We start from the raw sequence: 21,896 nt of genomic DNA, 5'->3' as shown, positions 1-21,896 counted from the left end.
GGTTGACTGCCCCCCAGCCCAGAGTGTGCATGGAAAATTGTCTGGCAGCCTCCCTGACAGCAAGCAGTGATAGTGCCCATGAAGGGCACCTTGTTGGGCCCGCCCCTTTCACGGTTATCGCTTCTCGGCCTTTTGGCTAAGATCAAGTGTAGTATCTGTTCTTATCAGTTTAATATCTGATACGTCCCCTATCTGGGGACCATATATTAAATGGATTTTTGAGAACGGGGGCCGATTTTGAAGCTTGCTTCCGTCGCCCTATGCATTGACCCGATATGGCAGTATCTTCGGGTACAGTGCACCACCCCCTTACAGGGTTAAAAAGAAAGATTCCTACTTTCATTGCTTCCTGCTTGCTGGCTAGCCAGCTAGCCAGCCCTGTGGGCCTTGCTGCTGCTGCAGCCAAAAAACAAAAGGTGGTGCTGCTGCTGCTTCTGCTGCTTCTGCTTGTGTCTGGCCGCTGTTGGAGCGTCCAGGCACAGGACTTCTGCTGCTGCTGACTAAATGGCCTCCTTAATTGGATCATTTGAGTAGCCAGCACACCTGTGCAGGTAGGGCATGACATGATAGGCAGCTGCCTTGATAGCGGGTGGGTGCTGAATGTTCCTAATTGACAAAATAAGATTAATGCTTATGAAGAAATATAAAATCTCATCCCTTCCCCAATATCGCGCCACACCCCTACCCCTTAATTCCCTGGTTGAACTTGATGGACATATGTCTTTTTTCGACCGTACTAACTATGTAACTATGTAACATAACATGGGGGGGGGGGGGGGGTCTCCTGGCTGTTCACACAGGTGTGTCATTGCTGTACATTGACCATGCATTGCTTCTGTGGTATTGCAAAGGCAAAGACAAATGCTTCCAGCCATCCATTGCACTAATGGATTGGTCATCAGCTGGCTGTCTATGTCCCGCATCAATATAGACCAAAGTACAGAGGGTTAGGCTATGCTATTGTGCACCTACCTGATGCATCAGAAGGTGCGAGGCCCTTGCTAAATTCTGTGCACAGACTTTGAGATCTATACTTTAGACTGTATCTAAACCTGCTCCAACATGGACTGACATTCTGGCCTACTTTCAGCCGATGCGACTTGTCTGTCGCTGAACAGTCGCTTTTTATGTATTCAGCACCTATGTATAATGTTGTAAAAATGCTCTAGAAGCTAAAGTCGCAGAAATGTCACACATATTTGGCCTGCAACTTTCTGTGCGACAAATTCAGACAGGAAAAATCAGTATAAATCCTTAGAAAATTATCCCCCAGTGTCTCCATCTGCTGGCGGTATTGAATAAGCATTGCTGCACTGATGGGGTATGCATTAGACGAAAAAAAAGAAGAAAAAGAAGAATAATACGCCCAGAAAAGAGGCGAAAAGGAGAAAAACGTAAAAAAACGTGAAAAAAAAGTAAGAGGAAGAGAAGGGAAAAAAAGGTGGAAATGGGTTTAAAAGTGATTTCGGCGGAGAAATATATATATATATATATATATATATATATATATATATATATATATATATATACGCGCACACACACACATATATATAAACGTATTCTCCGTTGAGATATTGCAGCCGCTGCTGTGTCCAGGCCCAGGAGCCTTAGCACTGTGCTGTGATGTCACTCAATACCACTGACATCACTAGGTGTAAACAACATCTCTCCTTTGCTGTGTATGTGACTATGGAGCTGTTTGGTGATGTCGTCTATTATGGCCTTCATAGAAGCAACAGGAGATTGTTGCATCCATCTAGAACCCTCAGAACTACAGTGCTATGATGTCACTCACTTCCACAGGCCTTGCAGAGTGTAAACAACAACAACCCAGCTTTGTTGTGTATGTAACCATAGGGATTTGTGATGTCACCTAGAACCTTCACAGCAGCGACAGCTTTATGAGGAGCATCAGCACTGCTCTGCCTGAGCAGAACCATCACCGCCATAGGTTGTCAAATAACCCGGGTTTAACCCACACAGGTAAGTCCAATGGGGTGCAGGCATGTCCTCTATGCTTACAGCTTCCCGTGGGTGTTGGTTTGATACCGTTTGGGGACAGCCAAGGAGGCATCTGCAGGCAACAAAGGTAGGTGTGTGCTTGTGTGTGTGTTTCCTATGCAGATCCTAAGCCCAGTGTCACATGCAAGTAGGAGGAGTAAGAAGGGTTCCTGGCAAATCCGGGTTATGGATTGCATTTAAAAAGGCCCCGTGGGAGTGCAATGGGCCCCTGTCTTGCTGCTTAGCAATAATGGTATGGGTTTAGGTTCTGCTGTGTGTACTGGTGGTTGACTGCCCCCCAGCCCAGAGTGTGCATGGAAAATTGTCTGGCAGCCTCCCTGACAGCAAGCAGTGATAGTGCCCATGAAGGGCACCTTGTTGGGCCCGCCCCTTTCACGGTTATCGCTTCTCGGCCTTTTGGCTAAGATCAAGTGTAGTATCTGTTCTTATCAGTTTAATATCTGATACGTCCCCTATCTGGGGACCATATATTAAATGGATTTTTGAGAACGGGGGCCGATTTTGAAGCTTGCTTCCGTCGCCCTATGCATTGACCCGATATGGCAGTATCTTCGGGTACAGTGCACCACCCCCTTACAGGGTTAAAAAGAAAGATTCCTACTTTCATTGCTTCCTGCTTGCTGGCTAGCCAGCTAGCCAGCCCTGTGGGCCTTGCTGCTGCTGCAGCCAAAAAACAAAAGGTGGTGCTGCTGCTGCTTCTGCTGCTTCTGCTTGTGTCTGGCCGCTGTTGGAGCGTCCAGGCACAGGACTTCTGCTGCTGCTGACTAAATGGCCTCCTTAATTGGATCATTTGAGTAGCCAGCACACCTGTGCAGGTAGGGCATGACATGATAGGCAGCTGCCTTGATAGCGGGTGGGTGCTGAATGTTCCTAATTGACAAAATAAGATTAATGCTTATGAAGAAATATAAAATCTCATCCCTTCCCCAATATCGCGCCACACCCCTACCCCTTAATTCCCTGGTTGAACTTGATGGACATATGTCTTTTTTCGACCGTACTAACTATGTAACTATGTAACATAACATGGGGGGGGGGGGGGGGGTCTCCTGGCTGTTCACACAGGTGTGTCATTGCTGTACATTGACCATGCATTGCTTCTGTGGTATTGCAAAGGCAAAGACAAATGCTTCCAGCCATCCATTGCACTAATGGATTGGTCATCAGCTGGCTGTCTATGTCCCGCATCAATATAGACCAAAGTACAGAGGGTTAGGCTATGCTATTGTGCACCTACCTGATGCATCAGAAGGTGCGAGGCCCTTGCTAAATTCTGTGCACAGACTTTGAGATATATACTTTAGACTGTATCTAAACCTGCTCCAACATGGACTGACATTCTGGCCTACTTTCAGCCGATGCGACTTGTCTGTCGCTGAACAGTCGCTTTTTATGTATTCAGCACCTATGTATAATGTTGTAAAAATGCTCTAGAAGCTAAAGTCGCAGAAATGTCACACATATTTGGCCTGCAACTTTCTGTGCGACAAATTCAGACAGGAAAAATCAGTATAAATCCTTAGAAAATTATCCCCCAGTGTCTCCATCTGCTGGCGGTATTGAATAAGCATTGCTGCACTGATGGGGTATGCATTAGACGAAAAAAAAGAAGAAAAAGAAGAATAATACGCCCAGAAAAGAGGCGAAAAGGAGAAAAACGTAAAAAAACGTGAAAAAAAAGTAAGAGGAAGAGAAGGGAAAAAAAGGTGGAAATGGGTTTAAAAGTGATTTCGGCGGAGAAATATATATATATATATATATATATATATATATATATATATATATATATACGCGCACACACACACATATATATAAACGTATTCTCCGTTGAGATATTGCAGCCGCTGCTGTGTCCAGGCCCAGGAGCCTTAGCACTGTGCTGTGATGTCACTCAATACCACTGACATCACTAGGTGTAAACAACATCTCTCCTTTGCTGTGTATGTGACTATGGAGCTGTTTGGTGATGTCGTCTATTATGGCCTTCATAGAAGCAACAGGAGATTGTTGCATCCATCTAGAACCCTCAGAACTACAGTGCTATGATGTCACTCACTTCCACAGGCCTTGCAGAGTGTAAACAACAACAACCCAGCTTTGTTGTGTATGTAACCATAGGGATTTGTGATGTCACCTAGAACCTTCACAGCAGCGACAGCTTTATGAGGAGCATCAGCACTGCTCTGCCTGAGCAGAACCATCACCGCCATAGGTTGTCAAATAACCCGGGTTTAACCCACACAGGTAAGTCCAATGGGGTGCAGGCATGTCCTCTATGCTTACAGCTTCCCGTGGGTGTTGGTTTGATACCGTTTGGGGACAGCCAAGGAGGCATCTGCAGGCAACAAAGGTAGGTGTGTGCTTGTGTGTGTGTTTCCTATGCAGATCCTAAGCCCAGTGTCACATGCAAGTAGGAGGAGTAAGAAGGGTTCCTGGCAAATCCGGGTTATGGATTGCATTTAAAAAGGCCCCGTGGGAGTGCAATGGGCCCCTGTCTTGCTGCTTAGCAATAATGGTATGGGTTTAGGTTCTGCTGTGTGTACTGGTGGTTGACTGCCCCCCAGCCCAGAGTGTGCATGGAAAATTGTCTGGCAGCCTCCCTGACAGCAAGCAGTGATAGTGCCCATGAAGGGCACCTTGTTGGGCCCGCCCCTTTCACGGTTATCGCTTCTCGGCCTTTTGGCTAAGATCAAGTGTAGTATCTGTTCTTATCAGTTTAATATCTGATACGTCCCCTATCTGGGGACCATATATTAAATGGATTTTTGAGAACGGGGGCCGATTTTGAAGCTTGCTTCCGTCGCCCTATGCATTGACCCGATATGGCAGTATCTTCGGGTACAGTGCACCACCCCCTTACAGGGTTAAAAAGAAAGATTCCTACTTTCATTGCTTCCTGCTTGCTGGCTAGCCAGCTAGCCAGCCCTGTGGGCCTTGCTGCTGCTGCAGCCAAAAAACAAAAGGTGGTGCTGCTGCTGCTTCTGCTGCTTCTGCTTGTGTCTGGCCGCTGTTGGAGCGTCCAGGCACAGGACTTCTGCTGCTGCTGACTAAATGGCCTCCTTAATTGGATCATTTGAGTAGCCAGCACACCTGTGCAGGTAGGGCATGACATGATAGGCAGCTGCCTTGATAGCGGGTGGGTGCTGAATGTTCCTAATTGACAAAATAAGATTAATGCTTATGAAGAAATATAAAATCTCATCCCTTCCCCAATATCGCGCCACACCCCTACCCCTTAATTCCCTGGTTGAACTTGATGGACATATGTCTTTTTTCGACCGTACTAACTATGTAACTATGTAACATAACATGGGGGGGGGGGGGGGTCTCCTGGCTGTTCACACAGGTGTGTCATTGCTGTACATTGACCATGCATTGCTTCTGTGGTATTGCAAAGGCAAAGACAAATGCTTCCAGCCATCCATTGCACTAATGGATTGGTCATCAGCTGGCTGTCTATGTCCCGCATCAATATAGACCAAAGTACAGAGGGTTAGGCTATGCTATTGTGCACCTACCTGATGCATCAGAAGGTGCGAGGCCCTTGCTAAATTCTGTGCACAGACTTTGAGATCTATACTTTAGACTGTATCTAAACCTGCTCCAACATGGACTGACATTCTGGCCTACTTTCAGCCGATGCGACTTGTCTGTCGCTGAACAGTCGCTTTTTATGTATTCAGCACCTATGTATAATGTTGTAAAAATGCTCTAGAAGCTAAAGTCGCAGAAATGTCACACATATTTGGCCTGCAACTTTCTGTGCGACAAATTCAGACAGGAAAAATCAGTATAAATCCTTAGAAAATTATCCCCCAGTGTCTCCATCTGCTGGCGGTATTGAATAAGCATTGCTGCACTGATGGGGTATGCATTAGACGAAAAAAAAGAAGAAAAAGAAGAATAATACGCCCAGAAAAGAGGCGAAAAGGAGAAAAACTTAAAAAAACGTGAAAAAAAAGTAAGAGGAAGAGAAGGGAAAAAAAGGTGGAAATGGGTTTAAAAGTGATTTCGGCGGAGAAATATATATATATATATATATATATATATATATATATATACGCGCACACACACACATATATATAAACGTATTCTCCGTTGAGATATTGCAGCCGCTGCTGTGTCCAGGCCCAGGAGCCTTAGCACTGTGCTGTGATGTCACTCAATACCACTGACATCACTAGGTGTAAACAACATCTCTCCTTTGCTGTGTATGTGACTATGGAGCTGTTTGGTGATGTCGTCTATTATGGCCTTCATAGAAGCAACAGGAGATTGTTGCATCCATCTAGAACCCTCAGAACTACAGTGCTATGATGTCACTCACTTCCACAGGCCTTGCAGAGTGTAAACAACAACAACCCAGCTTTGTTGTGTATGTAACCATAGGGATTTGTGATGTCACCTAGAACCTTCACAGCAGCGACAGCTTTATGAGGAGCATCAGCACTGCTCTGCCTGAGCAGAACCATCACCGCCATAGGTTGTCAAATAACCCGGGTTTAACCCACACAGGTAAGTCCAATGGGGTGCAGGCATGTCCTCTATGCTTACAGCTTCCCGTGGGTGTTGGTTTGATACCGTTTGGGGACAGCCAAGGAGGCATCTGCAGGCAACAAATGTAGGTGTGTGCTTGTGTGTGTGTTTCCTATGCAGATCCTAAGCCCAGTGTCACATGCAAGTAGGAGGAGTAAGAAGGGTTCCTGGCAAATCCGGGTTATGGATTGCATTTAAAAAGGCCCCGTGGGAGTGCAATGGGCCCCTGTCTTGCTGCTTAGCAATAATGGTATGGGTTTAGGTTCTGCTGTGTGTACTGGTGGTTGACTGCCCCCCAGCCCAGAGTGTGCATGGAAAATTGTCTGGCAGCCTCCCTGACAGCAAGCAGTGATAGTGCCCATGAAGGGCACCTTGTTGGGCCCGCCCCTTTCACGGTTATCGCTTCTCGGCCTTTTGGCTAAGATCAAGTGTAGTATCTGTTCTTATCAGTTTAATATCTGATACGTCCCCTATCTGGGGACCATATATTAAATGGATTTTTGAGAACGGGGGCCGATTTTGAAGCTTGCTTCCGTCGCCCTATGCATTGACCCGATATGGCAGTATCTTCGGGTACAGTGCACCACCCCCTTACAGGGTTAAAAAGAAAGATTCCTACTTTCATTGCTACCTGCTTGCTGGCTAGCCAGCTAGCCAGCCCTGTGGGCCTTGCTGCTGCTGCAGCCAAAAAACAAAAGGTGGTGCTTCTGCTGCTTCTGCTTCTGCTTGTGTCTGGCCGCTGTTGGAGCGTCCAGTCACAGGACTTCTGCTGCTGCTGACTAAATGGCCTCCTTAATTGGATCATTTGAGTAGCCAGCACACCTGTGCAGGTAGGGCATGACATGATAGGCAGCTGCCTTGATAGCGGGTGGGTGCTGAATGTTCCTAATTGACAAAATAAGATTAATGCTTATGAAGAAATATAAAATCTCATCCCTTCCCCAATATCGCGCCACACCCCTACCCCTTAATTCCCTGGTTGAACTTGATGGACATATGTCTTTTTTCGACCGTACTAACTATGTAACTATGTAACATAACATGGGGGGGGGGGGGGGGTCTCCTGGCTGTTCACACAGGTGTGTCATTGCTGTACATTGACCATGCATTGCTTCTGTGGTATTGCAAAGGCAAAGACAAATGCTTCCAGCCATCCATTGCACTAATGGATTCGTCATCAGCTGGCTGTCTATGTCCCGCATCAATATAGACCAAAGTACAGAGGGTTAGGCTATGCTATTGTGCACCTACCTGATGCATCAGAAGGTGCGAGGCCCTTGCTAAATTCTGTGCACAGACTTTGAGATCTATACTTTAGACTGTATCTAAACCTGCTCCAACATGGACTGACATTCTGGCCTACTTTCAGCCGATGCGACTTGTCTGTCGCTGAACAGTCGCTTTTTATGTATTCAGCACCTATGTATAATGTTGTAAAAATGCTCTAGAAGCTAAAGTCGCAGAAATGTCACACATATTTGGCCTGCAACTTTCTGTGCGACAAATTCAGACAGGAAAAATCAGTATAAATCCTTAGAAAATTATCCCCCAGTGTCTCCATCTGCTGGCGGTATTGAATAAGCATTGCTGCACTGATGGGGTATGCATTAGACGAAAAAAAAGAAGAAAAAGAAGAATAATACGCCCAGAAAAGAGGCGAAAAGGAGAAAAACGTAAAAAAACGTGAAAAAAAAGTAAGAGGAAGAGAAGGGAAAAAAGGTGGAAATGGGTTTAAAAGTGATTTCGGCGGAGAAATATATATATATATATATATATATATATATATATATATATATATACGCGCACACACACACATATATATAAACGTATTCTCCGTTGAGATATTGCAGCCGCTGCTGTGTCCAGGCCCAGGAGCCTTAGCACTGTGCTGTGATGTCACTCAATACCACTGACATCACTAGGTGTAAACAACATCTCTCCTTTGCTGTGTATGTGACTATGGAGCTGTTTGGTGATGTCGTCTATTATGGCCTTCATAGAAGCAACAGGAGATTGTTGCATCCATCTAGAACCCTCAGAACTACAGTGCTATGATGTCACTCACTTCCACAGGCCTTGCAGAGTGTAAACAACAACAACCCAGCTTTGTTGTGTATGTAACCATAGGGATTTGTGATGTCACCTAGAACCTTCACAGCAGCGACAGCTTTATGAGGAGCATCAGCACTGCTCTGCCTGAGCAGAACCATCACCGCCATAGGTTGTCAAATAACCCGGGTTTAACCCACACAGGTAAGTCCAATGGGGTGCAGGCATGTCCTCTATGCTTACAGCTTCCCGTGGGTGTTGGTTTGATACCGTTTGGGGACAGCCAAGGAGGCATCTGCAGGCAACAAAGGTAGGTGTGTGCTTGTGTGTGTGTTTCCTATGCAGATCCTAAGCCCAGTGTCACATGCAAGTAGGAGGAGTAAGAAGGGTTCCTGGCAAATCCGGGTTATGGATTGCATGTGGTCTCTTCCCCGGAGACCCTTTTGCAACTGTGTGCGGAATGGAACTTGCCTGTTGATCTGACTGCTCAGAGGTCCCTGGACATACCACATGCTGCAAAGATAGCTGAGGAATGGAAGGTTGTCTCCCACCGCAAGAAAAAAATCAAGACATGAACTGTTCCTCTGCCTTTAGACAGGCCTGTCCGACTTGTCTCACTGGCTTGCGACTGGGGTATCCTTCCCCATCTTTTGGGTTACTTATCCTCTTAGTGCTCTGGATACTTTTCCTGAATGTTTAAACATTCGGCCTAACTGCAGTCGAATGTACTTACCTACCCCCATTAAGACCTACCACATGGTCTTTACTACTGCTTGCTCAATTTATTTGTTCTTTGTTGTTCGTTCTGTTTACTTGTTTTCTGTCCCGTTGGTCCTCCATCACTCACTTTCTCTGATAATGGATATGAGAGGCTCCTCTTGCGAGATGCTAAGTGTAGATGTATCCTCTTCGACGGGAGTACCTGCTCCTTTTCAGTTTACTGTGCTAATGGTTCTGCTTTGCGTTGATGTATACTTTAACTATGGTTATTAAGGTTGTGTCTATGAATGTGCGGGGTCTTAACTCACCGTATAAAAGGTCTCTGGTGTGGAAGGAGGCTAGACGCCTAGCGGCCGATGTCCTCTGTATACAAGAATCCCATTTATTAGCCCTAGATGCCCATAGACTCCAAAATAAGAGATATCCACATATCTATCAAGCGCATGCTGTTCACAAAAAAGGAGGAGTGGCGATTGCATTTAAGAACACCCTGACGGTTACTGTCCAGCACTCTGTGATAGATGATAGAGGTCGTTTTATAATTATTGTGTGCTTACTAAACAATGTTCAATATACCTTAGGCTCCTTATATGCGCCTAATGCGAAACAGTGTACCTTCCTCAGGGCATTCTTGCGTAAATTGGAGTCCTTGAGAAAGGGACACTGCCTACTGCTAGGAGATTTTAATATGACCATGTGGCCTAGTGTAGATTCTACTTCGCCCAGTTTGAAAAAAGAACCCACAGGTTTCTTCACTAGTGTGTCCCAAAATGACCTATATGATGTTTGGCGTATATCCCACCCCACGGAAAGGGACTTCACCTTCTTTTCTCATGTGCATAAGATATACACCAGAATAGATTACGCCCTTACCTCCCACTCTCTCCTATCATTGGTTTCAGAGGCCCGAATTATGCCCATAGAATGGTCGGACCATTCCCCCATAAGCGTAACCATTAAAGAATCGCATAGCACCCGCCCGACCTATATTTGGAGACTTAACCCACTAATACTCCATAATCCTGAATACTCTGAAGCGACCAAGTTGGCGGTTGATGCCTACTTCCGCATTAATGATACTGGTGATGTCACAGACCCCATGCTTTGGTGTGCGTTTAAGGCTACAATTAGGGGTCACTTTATTAGTCAAACAGCCTATGACAGGAAGCTCCGCCAGACCAAAACTCTAGAACTCCAACAGCGCCTTGCGGAATTACATAGGCGCAATAAGACCTCGTGCTCTCCATCACTAATAGGAGAAATTTCTCAGGTTAGTGCTACCCTACACTCCCTCTCTTTACACAGCTATGAGATGGCACTGAGAAGGCTCAAAATGACATGGTATTGGCAGGGTAATAGATCTGGCTCTATACTGGCTAAACAACTTAAAAAACGTCAGGATAAGGAGAGAATCCCCTTCCTTACTAAATCTGATGGTTCTATAGTTACTGACCCTCAAAGTATAGCCAATTGTTTTGCAGATTTTTATAGTAAATTGTACAATCTTCAACATGACATTGCTACTCCACAGCCTGATGAAGCAGTTATCTCTTCTTTTCTGTCCTCTATGTCCCTCCCCTCTCTGTCCGCGGACCAAGCATCTGATCTTTGCTCTCCCTTCTCCACAGAAGAAATTCTTGAATGTGTGCGTTCCCTCAAGCCCTCGAAGTCACCTGGCCCTGATGGTATTACAAATGAATTTTATAAGCGATTTGGCCCTTCCGTAGCTCCCTTTTTGACCAGAGCCTTTAACCGTATTAAGGAGAACGGTGTGCCCCCTAAGGAGATGTTGGATGCTCTGGTCATTACCATACCTAAACCTGGTAAGCCACTGGACTCTACCCTAAATTACAGACCAATCTCTATCCTAAATAGTGATATTAAATTGTATGCCCTGGCTCTTGCTGCCAGGTTGAATAGGGTTTTGCCGGACCTAATTCACAGGGACCAGGTTGGCTTCGTCAAGGGTCGTCAAACGGTGGACGGTACGAGACGCTTTCTCGACATCATCACAAAAGCGCATTCCGATCGGACGCCTTCTCTCTTGCTATCCCTTGATGCGGAGAAGGCGTTCGATCGAGTGCACTGGGGATATTTGCGAAGTGTGCTGCGTAAGTTTGGTTTTCCCCACTCTTTGGAATCCGCCATTATGGCACTATATACGCTCCCATCTGCTAGAATTTACACGATGGGTACCCTTTCTAATAGTTTCTCACTTAGCAATGGGACTAGACAGGGGTGCCCACTGTCCCCCCTTATATTTACCTTAGTTATGGAGCCGCTTGCTCAATCCATCAGGGACTCCCCAGACATTGCGGGCATTCAAATAGGTAAAGTAGACCACAGGATTGGCTTGTTTGCCGACGATGTTATCATTAGTCTCTCCAACCCCCTGAGTTCTTTAGGCCCAGTTATGGACATTATTGATGCCTTTAGTCGAGTTAGCTTTTATAAGATTAACCCCACAAAGTCGTGTATCTTACCATTGCAGATACCCACTGAGCAACAGCGAGTACTACAAGCTAAATATCCCTTTCAATGGGTCACTGACCAGATTCCTTACCTAGGCATAGTCCTTACTGCGTTGCCTGATAAGACAATTGCTTCTAATTTTGCTGTTATGCGGTCCCTGCTTACCAAAGAAATTGATCACTTCTCCAGGCTTCCTGTCTCATGGGCGGGACGTGTTGCCACTGCTAAGATGATGCTGCTCCCTAAAATTTTATATTTTTTTAGATGCCTGCCGATGATAGTGCCCGCCTCCTTCCTCTCACAACTACAGAGAATGCTCTTACGATTTATTTGGGATGGTAAGCATCCTAGGGTTGGTGCGAATATATTGTATCGCCCTGTGCATGAGGGGGGTATGGGGGTGCCGAACCTTAAAATGTACTATCACGCTGTTCTACTCGATCAGCTTAAAAAATGGCGGTGGCAGGACGCTCCCCCCCTGTGGGTAGATATTGAAGCTGCTGTCCTCAATGTTTCTAATTTTAATAACTTTCTCTGGGCATTGCGCTTTAACCCTACCTTTGCTCCCTCTTCTCCTTTCTCTACTATTGCGGCTGCTATCAGGTTGTGGAGTAAGGTGGCGCGAATTAAAAGTCTTTGTCCACCTAGAGTGAAGGATATCCCTTTAGCTGCTATAGGAGACTATATTCTAGATATAGATTTTAAGCCCTGGATAGATGCGGGCATCCTCACTGTGGCATTGATTAGCGATGCTAATGGGTTGATGCCTTTCACTGATATTGTACGCATGTTCTCTATATCACAGAAAGACTTTTACAAATATTTGAGGCTTAGACATTTTTTGAGGTCTCTCCCTTGGGATAGCTCTCGGCCTCGCACTGCGTATGAACATCATTTCCTGTGCAGGGACTCCTTTACTAGGGGTATCTCCCTTGCTTATGTAGCTTTGACTGAGGAGGAGGGGGAAATGGACAGTACGTTTAAGTCCAGATGGGAGGAGGACCTGGCGCGCAGATTCACGGCTGAGCAGTGGAGCTGTGTCTTTAACATGCACAAAAAATATTCTAAATGTGTTAATCATTTCGAAGCTTCTAGGAAGCTCCTATACCGATGGTACTACACGCCGGTTCGTCTGGCTAAAATATACCCTACCACCTCCCCAGTGTGTTGGAGATGTAACCGGGAAAGTGGTACCTTGCTACACGTGTGGTGGACTTGCCCGTTAATTGCACCTCTTTGGACCGAAATTAAGAAGTTATTGGACAACCTAGTGGACTGCCCCTTCTCATGGGGCCCAGAGAGTGCACTACTATTCCTGTCCCTAGAACAAGTTCCCCCGCATTATATGACCATTTTATATCATATTCTGATAGTTGTGAGGGCTCACATTGCTCGGAGGTGGAAGTCGACTGAGGTGCCGGGTCTTCCTGCCATTCTGGCGGAGGTGCATAGTAACCTCGTGTTGGAGGGATTGATAGCGAAGAGGTGTGGGGCTTCTAATAGCCGTATAGCTACTCTGTCCCAGTGGACGGACAGTTGATCGACCTCAATTAGGGTCGTAGATTAGCTAATCGTATATGCACGATGTATCTCACTCTGATATGTGTATTATGATATGTGTATTATGATTATGATTGTATTGGTGGTCTCTCATTCCTTGTTTTATACATTATATATTGAGGACCTTACTGTTGTTCTTGTTATATGAAAATTTATAAATAAAGTTTTTAAAAAAAAAAAAAAGGCCCCGTGGGAGTGCAATGGGCCCCTGTCTTGCTGCTTAGCAATAATGGTATGGGTTTAGGTTCTGCTGTGTGTACTGGTGGTTGACTGCCCCCCAGCCCAGAGTGTGCATGGAAAATTGTCTGGCAGCCTCCCTGACAGCAAGCAGTGATAGTGCCCATGAAGGGCACCTTGTTGGGCCCGCCCCTTTCACGGTTATCGCTTCTCGGCCTTTTGGCTAAGATCAAGTGTAGTATCTGTTCTTATCAGTTTAATATCTGATACGTCCCCTATCTGGGGACCATATATTAAATGGATTTTTGAGAACGGGGGCCGATTTCGAAGCTTGCTTCCGTCGCCCTATGCATTGACCCGATATGGCAGTATCTTCGGGTACAGTGCACCACCCCCTTACAGGGTTAAAAAGAAAGATTCCTACTTTCATTGCTACCTGCTTGCTGGCTAGCCAGCTAGCCAGCCCTGTGGGCCTTGCTGCTGCTGCAGCCAAAAAACAAAAGGTGGTGCTGCTGCTGCTTCTGCTGCTTCTGCTTCTGCTTGTGTCTGGCCGCTGTTGGAGCGTCCAGGCACAGGACTTCTGCTGCTGCTGACTAAATGGCCTCCTTAATTGGATCATTTGAGTAGCCAGCACACCTGTGCAGGTAGGGCATGACATGATAGGCAGCTGCCTTGATAGCGGGTGGGTGCTGAATGTTCCTAATTGACAAAATAAGATTAATGCTTATGAAGAAATATAAAATCTCATCCCTTCCCCAATATCGCGCCACACCCCTACCCCTTAATTCCCTGGTTGAACTTGATGGACATATGTCTTTTTTCGACCGTACTAACTATGTAACTATGTAACATAACATGGGGGGGGGGGGGGGGTCTCCTGGCTGTTCACACAGGTGTGTCATTGCTGTACATTGACCATGCATTGCTTCTGTGGTATTGCAAAGGCAAAGACAAATGCTTCCAGCCATCCATTGCACTAATGGATTGGTCATCAGCTGGCTGTCTATGTCCCGCATCAATATAGACCAAAGTACAGAGGGTTAGGCTATGCTATTGTGCACCTACCTGATGCATCAGAAGGTGCGAGGCCCTTGCTAAATTCTGTGCACAGACTTTGAGATCTATACTTTAGACTGTATCTAAACCTGCTCCAACATGGACTGACATTCTGGCCTACTTTCAGCCGATGCGACTTGTCTGTCGCTGAACAGTCGCTTTTTATGTATTCAGCACCTATGTATAATGTTGTAAAAATGCTCTAGAAGCTAAAGTCGCAGAAATGTCACACATATTTGGCCTGCAACTTTCTGTGCGACAAATTCAGACAGGAAAAATCAGTATAAATCCTTAGAAAATTATCCCCCAGTGTCTCCATCTGCTGGCGGTATTGAATAAGCATTGCTGCACTGATGGGGTATGCATTAGACGAAAAAAAAGAAGAAAAAGAAGAATAATACGCCCAGAAAAGAGGCGAAAAGGAGAAAAACGTAAAAAAACGTGAAAAAAAAGTAAGAGGAAGAGAAGGGAAAAAAAGGTGGAAATGGGTTTAAAAGTGATTTCGGCGGAGAAATATATATATATATATATATATATATATATATATATATATATATATATATACGCGCACACACACACATATATATAAACGTATTCTCCGTTGAGATATTGCAGCCGCTGCTGTGTCCAGGCCCAGGAGCCTTAGCACTGTGCTGTGATGTCACTCAATACCACTGACATCACTAGGTGTAAACAACATCTCTCCTTTGCTGTGTATGTGACTATGGAGCTGTTTGGTGATGTCGTCTATTATGGCCTTCATAGAAGCAACAGGAGATTGTTGCATCCATCTAGAACCCTCAGAACTACAGTGCTATGATGTCACTCACTTCCACAGGCCTTGCAGAGTGTAAACAACAACAACCCAGCTTTGTTGTGTATGTAACCATAGGGATTTGTGATGTCACCTAGAACCTTCACAGCAGCGACAGCTTTATGAGGAGCATCAGCACTGCTCTGCCTGAGCAGAACCATCACCGCCATAGGTTGTCAAATAACCCGGGTTTAACCCACACAGGTAAGTCCAATGGGGTGCAGGCATGTCCTCTATGCTTACAGCTTCCCGTGGGTGTTGGTTTGATACCGTTTGGGGACAGCCAAGGAGGCATCTGCAGGCAACAAAGGTAGGTGTGTGCTTGTGTGTGTGTTTCCTATGCAGATCCTAAGCCCAGTGTCACATGCAAGTAGGAGGAGTAAGAAGGGTTCCTGGCAAATCCGGGTTATGGATTGCATTTAAAAAGGCCCCGTGGGAGTGCAATGGGCCCCTGTCTTGCTGCTTAGCAATAATGGTATGGGTTTAGGTTCTGCTGTGTGTACTGGTGGTTGACTGCCCCCCAGCCCAGAGTGTGCATGGAAAATTGTCTGGCAGCCTCCCTGACAGCAAGCAGTGATAGTGCCCATGAAGGGCACCTTGTTGGGCCCGCCCCTTTCACGGTTATCGCTTCTCGGCCTTTTGGCTAAGATCAAGTGTAGTATCTGTTCTTATCAGTTTAATATCTGATATGTCCCCTATCTGGGGACCATATATTAAATGGATTTTTGAGAACGGGGGCCGATTTCGAAGCTTGCTTCCGTCGCCCTATGCATTGACCCGATATGGCAGTATCTTCGGGTACAGTGCACCACCCCCTTACAGGGTTAAAAAGAAAGATTCCTACTTTCATTGCTACCTGCTTGCTGGCTAGCCAGCTAGCCAGCCCTGTGGGCCTTGCTGCTGCTGCAGCCAAAAAACAAAAGGTGGTGGTGCTGCTGCTGCTTCTGCTGCTTCTGCTTCTGCTTGTGTCTGGCCGCTGTTGGAGCGTCCAGGCACAGGACTTCTGCTGCTGCTGACTAAATGGCCTCCTTAATTGGATCATTTGAGTAGCCAGCACACCTGTGCAGGTAGGGCATGACATGATAGGCAGCTGCCTTGATAGCGGGTGGGTGCTGAATGTTCCTAATTGACAAAATAAGATTAATGCTTATGAAGAAATATAAAATCTCATCCCTTCCCCAATATCGCGCCACACCCCTACCCCTTAATTCCCTGGTTGAACTTGATGGACATATGTCTTTTTTCGACCGTACTAACTATGTAACTATGTAACATAACATGGGGGGGGGGGGGGTCTCCTGGCTGTTCACACAGGTGTGTCATTGCTGTACATTGACCATGCATTGCTTCTGTGGTATTGCAAAGGCAAAGACAAATGCTTCCAGCCATCCATTGCACTAATGGATTGGTCATCAGCTGGCTGTCTATGTCCCGCATCAATATAGACCAAAGTACAGAGGGTTAGGCTATGCTATTGTGCACCTACCTGATGCATCAGAAGGTGCGAGGCCCTTGCTAAATTCTGTGCACAGACTTTGAGATCTATACTTTAGACTGTATCTAAACCTGCTCCAACATGGACTGACATTCTGGCCTACTTTCAGCCGATGCGACTTGTCTGTCGCTGAACAGTCGCTTTTTATGTATTCAGCACCTATGTATAATGTTGTAAAAATGCTCTAGAAGCTAAAGTCGCAGAAATGTCACACATATTTGGCCTGCAACTTTCTGTGCGACAAATTCAGACAGGAAAAATCAGTATAAATCCTTAGAAAATTATCCCCCAGTGTCTCCATCTGCTGGCGGTATTGAATAAGCATTGCTGCACTGATGGGGTATGCATTAGACGAAAAAAAAGAAGAAAAAGAAGAATAATACGCCCAGAAAAGAGGCGAAAAGGAGAAAAACGTAAAAAAACGTGAACAAAAAGTAAGAGGAAGAGAAGGGAAAAAAAGGTGGAAATGGGTTTAAAAGTGATTTCGGCGGAGAAATATATATATATATATATATATATAAATATATATATATATATATATATATATATATATATATATATATATACGCGCACACACACACATATATATAAACGTATTCTCCGTTGAGATATTGCAGCCGCTGCTGTGTCCAGGCCCAGGAGCCTTAGCACTGTGCTGTGATGTCACTCAATACCACTGACATCACTAGGTGTAAACAACATCTCTCCTTTGCTGTGTATGTGACTATGGAGCTGTTTGGTGATGTCGTCTATTATGGCCTTCATAGAAGCAACAGGAGATTGTTGCATCCATCTAGAACCCTCAGAACTACAGTGCTATGATGTCACTCACTTCCACAGGCCTTGCAGAGTGTAAACAACAACAACCCAGCTTTGTTGTGTATGTAACCATAGGGATTTGTGATGTCACCTAGAACCTTCACAGCAGCGACAGCTTTATGAGGAGCATCAGCACTGCTCTGCCTGAGCAGAACCATCACCGCCATAGGTTGTCAAATAACCCGGGTTTAACCCACACAGGTAAGTCCAATGGGGTGCAGGCATGTCCTCTATGCTTACAGCTTCCCGTGGGTGTTGGTTTGATACCGTTTGGGGACAGCCAAGGAGGCATCTGCAGGCAACAAAGGTAGGTGTGTGCTTGTGTGTGTGTTTCCTATGCAGATCCTAAGCCCAGTGTCACATGCAAGTAGGAGGAGTAAGAAGGGTTCCTGGCAAATCCGGGTTATGGATTGCATTTAAAAAGGCCCCGTGGGAGTGCAATGGGCCCCTGTCTTGCTGCTTAGCAATAATGGTATGGGTTTAGGTTCTGCTGTGTGTACTGGTGGTTGACTGCCCCCCAGCCCAGAGTGTGCATGGAAAATTGTCTGGCAGCCTCCCTGACAGCAAGCAGTGATAGTGCCCATGAAGGGCACCTTGTTGGGCCCGCCCCTTTCACGGTTATCGCTTCTCGGCCTTTTGGCTAAGATCAAGTGTAGTATCTGTTCTTATCAGTTTAATATCTGATACGTCCCCTATCTGGGGACCATATATTAAATGGATTTTTGAGAACGGGGGCCGATTTCGAAGCTTGCTTCCGTCGCCCTATGCATTGACCCGATATGGCAGTATCTTCGGGTACAGTGCACCACCCCCTTACAGGGTTAAAAAGAAAGATTCCTACTTTCATTGCTACCTGCTTGCTGGCTAGCCAGCTAGCCAGCCCTGTGGGCCTTGCTGCTGCTGCAGCCAAAAAACAAAAGGTGGTGCTGCTGCTGCTTCTGCTGCTTCTGCTTCTGCTTGTGTCTGGCCGCTGTTGGAGCGTCCAGGCACAGGACTTCTGCTGCTGCTGACTAAATGGCCTCCTTAATTGGATCATTTGAGTAGCCAGCACACCTGTGCAGGTAGGGCATGACATGATAGGCAGCTGCCTTGATAGCGGGTGGGTGCTGAATGTTCCTAATTGACAAAATAAGATTAATGCTTATGAAGAAATATAAAATCTCATCCCTTCCCCAATATCGCGCCACACCCCTACCCCTTAATTCCCTGGTTGAACTTGATGGACATATGTCTTTTTTCGACCGTACTAACTATGTAACTATGTAACATAACATGGGGGGGGGGGTCTCCTGGCTGTTCACACAGGTGTGTCATTGCTGTACATTGACCATGCATTGCTTCTGTGGTATTGCAAAGGCAAAGACAAATGCTTCCAGCCATCCATTGCACTAATGGATTGGTCATCAGCTGGCTGTCTATGTCCCGCATCAATATAGACCAAAGTACAGAGGGTTAGGCTATGCTATTGTGCACCTACCTGATGCATCAGAAGGTGCGAGGCCCTTGCTAAATTCTGTGCACAGACTTTGAGATCTATACTTTAGACTGTATCTAAACCTGCTCCAACATGGACTGACATTCTGGCCTACTTTCAGCCGATGCGACTTGTCTGTCGCTGAACAGTCGCTTTTTATGTATTCAGCACCTATGTATAATGTTGTAAAAATGCTCTAGAAGCTAAAGTCGCAGAAATGTCACACATATTTGGCCTGCAACTTTCTGTGCGACAAATTCAGACAGGAAAAATCAGTATAAATCCTTAGAAAATTATCCCCCAGTGTCTCCATCTGCTGGCGGTATTGAATAAGCATTGCTGCACTGATGGGGTATGCATTAGACGAAAAAAAAGAAGAAAAAGAAGAATAATATGCCCAGAAAAGAGGCGAAAAGGAGAAAAACGTAAAAAAACGTGAAAAAAAAGTAAGAGGAAGAGAAGGGAAAAAAAGGTGGAAATGGGTTTAAAAGTGATTTCGGCGGAGAAATATATATATATATATATATATATATATATACGCGCACACACACACATATATATAAACGTATTCTCCGTTGAGATATTGCAGCCGCTGCTGTGTCCAGGCCCAGGAGCCTTAGCACTGTGCTGTGATGTCACTCAATACCACTGACATCACTAGGTGTAAACAACATCTCTCCTTTGCTGTGTATGTGACTATGGAGCTGTTTGGTGATGTCGTCTATTATGGCCTTCATAGAAGCAACAGGAGATTGTTGCATCCATCTAGAACCCTCAGAACTACAGTGCTATGATGTCACTCACTTCCACAGGCCTTGCAGAGTGTAAACAACAACAACCCAGCTTTGTTGTGTATGTAACCATAGGGATTTGTGATGTCACCTAGAACCTTCACAGCAGCGACAGCTTTATGAGGAGCATCAGCACTGCTCTGCCTGAGCAGAACCATCACCGCCATAGGTTGTCAAATAACCCGGGTTTAACCCACACAGGTAAGTCCAATGGGGTGCAGGCATGTCCTCTATGCTTACAGCTTCCCGTGGGTGTTGGTTTGATACCGTTTGGGGACAGCCAAGGAGGCATCTGCAGGCAACAAAGGTAGGTGTGTGCTTGTGTGTGTGTTTCCTATGCAGATCCTAAGCCCAGTGTCACATGCAAGTAGGAGGAGTAAGAAGGGTTCCTGGCAAATCCGGGTTATGGATTGCATTTAAAAAGGCCCCGTGGGAGTGCAATGGGCCCCTGTCTTGCTGCTTAGCAATAATGGTATGGGTTTAGGTTCTGCTGTGTGTACTGGTGGTTGACTGCCCCCCAGCCCAGAGTGTGCATGGAAAATTGTCTGGCAGCCTCCCTGACAGCAAGCAGTGATAGTGCCCATGAAGGGCACCTTGTTGGGCCCGCCCCTTTCACGGTTATCGCTTCTCGGCCTTTTGGCTAAGATCAAGTGTAGTATCTGTTCTTATCAGTTTAATATCTGATACGTCCCCTATCTGGGGACCATATATTAAATGGATTTTTGAGAACGGGGGCCGATTTCGAAGCTTGCTTCCGTCGCCCTATGCATTGACCCGATATGGCAGTATCTTCGGGTACAGTGCACCACCCCCTTACAGGGTTAAAAAGAAAGATTCCTACTTTCATTGCTACCTGCTTGCTGGCTAGCCAGCTAGCCAGCCCTGTGGGCCTTGCTGCTGCTGCAGCCAAAAAACAAAAGGTGGTGCTGCTGCTGCTTCTGCTGCTTCTGCTTCTGCTTGTGTCTGGCCGCTGTTGGAGCGTCCAGGCACAGGACTTCTGCTGCTGCTGACTAAATGGCCTCCTTAATTGGATCATTTGAGTAGCCAGCACACCTGTGCAGGTAGGGCATGACATGATAGGCAGCTGCCTTGATAGCGGGTGGGTGCTGAATGTTCCTAATTGACAAAATAAGATTAATGCTTATGAAGAAATATAAAATCTCATCCCTTCCCCAATATCGCGCCACACCCCTACCCCTTAATTCCCTGGTTGAACTTGATGGACATATGTCTTTTTTCGACCGTACTAACTATGTAACTATGTAACATAACATGGGGGGGGGGGGGGGGTCTCCTGGCTGTTCACACAGGTGTGTCATTGCTGTACATTGACCATGCATTGCTTCTGTGGTATTGCAAAGGCAAAGACAAATGCTTCCAGCCATCCATTGCACTAATGGATTGGTCATCAGCTGGCTGTCTATGTCCCGCATCAATATAGACCAAAGTACAGAGGGTTAGGCTATGCTATTGTGCACCTACCTGATGCATCAGAAGGTGCGAGGCCCTTGCTAAATTCTGTGCACAGACTTTGAGATCTATACTTTAGACTGTATCTAAACCTGCTCCAACATGGACTGACATTCTGGCCTACTTTCAGCCGATGCGACTTGTCTGTCGCTGAACAGTCGCTTTTTATGTATTCAGCACCTATGTATAATGTTGTAAAAATGCTCTAGAAGCTAAAGTCGCAGAAATGTCACACATATTTGGCCTGCAACTTTCTGTGCGACAAATTCAGACAGGAAAAATCAGTATAAATCCTTAGAAAATTATCCCCCAGTGTCTCCATCTGCTGGCGGTATTGAATAAGCATTGCTGCACTGATGGGGTATGCATTAGACGAAAAAAAAGAAGAAAAAGAAGAATAATACGCCCAGAAAAGAGGCGAAAAGGAGAAAAACGTAAAAA

At 45.8% G+C, this 21,896-nt stretch overlaps 8 non-coding genes across 8 annotated transcripts; all 8 read left to right on the top strand.

The window, feature by feature from the left end:
* The first annotated feature begins 116 nt into the window (after positions 1-116).
* LOC130312685 (U2 spliceosomal RNA) lies at positions 117-307 on the top strand. Its single transcript, XR_008860779.1, has one exon. It is a non-coding gene; the product is annotated as a U2 spliceosomal RNA (small nuclear RNA).
* A 2,095-nt stretch (positions 308-2,402) lies between these two features.
* Positions 2,403-2,593, top strand: LOC130312680 (U2 spliceosomal RNA). The gene has a single exon (XR_008860775.1). It is a non-coding gene; the product is annotated as a U2 spliceosomal RNA (small nuclear RNA).
* Positions 2,594-4,685: 2,092 nt separating this feature from the next.
* On the top strand, positions 4,686-4,876 carry LOC130312669 (U2 spliceosomal RNA). The gene has a single exon (XR_008860764.1). It is a non-coding gene; the product is annotated as a U2 spliceosomal RNA (small nuclear RNA).
* Positions 4,877-6,956: 2,080 nt separating this feature from the next.
* Positions 6,957-7,147, top strand: LOC130312657 (U2 spliceosomal RNA). The gene has a single exon (XR_008860753.1). It is a non-coding gene; the product is annotated as a U2 spliceosomal RNA (small nuclear RNA).
* A 6,592-nt stretch (positions 7,148-13,739) lies between these two features.
* Positions 13,740-13,930, top strand: LOC130312671 (U2 spliceosomal RNA). Its single transcript, XR_008860766.1, has one exon. It is a non-coding gene; the product is annotated as a U2 spliceosomal RNA (small nuclear RNA).
* A 2,099-nt stretch (positions 13,931-16,029) lies between these two features.
* On the top strand, positions 16,030-16,220 carry LOC130312686 (U2 spliceosomal RNA). Its single transcript, XR_008860780.1, has one exon. It is a non-coding gene; the product is annotated as a U2 spliceosomal RNA (small nuclear RNA).
* Positions 16,221-18,340: 2,120 nt separating this feature from the next.
* On the top strand, positions 18,341-18,531 carry LOC130312670 (U2 spliceosomal RNA). The gene has a single exon (XR_008860765.1). It is a non-coding gene; the product is annotated as a U2 spliceosomal RNA (small nuclear RNA).
* Positions 18,532-20,605: 2,074 nt separating this feature from the next.
* On the top strand, positions 20,606-20,796 carry LOC130312667 (U2 spliceosomal RNA). Its single transcript, XR_008860763.1, has one exon. It is a non-coding gene; the product is annotated as a U2 spliceosomal RNA (small nuclear RNA).
* The last annotated feature ends 1,100 nt before the right edge of the window (positions 20,797-21,896 follow it).

This window comes from Hyla sarda, unplaced genomic scaffold, assembly GCF_029499605.1.
Source record: "Hyla sarda isolate aHylSar1 unplaced genomic scaffold, aHylSar1.hap1 scaffold_1720, whole genome shotgun sequence".
Lineage (NCBI taxonomy): Eukaryota > Metazoa > Chordata > Amphibia > Anura > Hylidae > Hyla > Hyla sarda.
The sequence above is the reverse complement of the archived record's forward strand: the minus strand, read 5'-3'. Positions and strand labels throughout refer to the sequence as shown.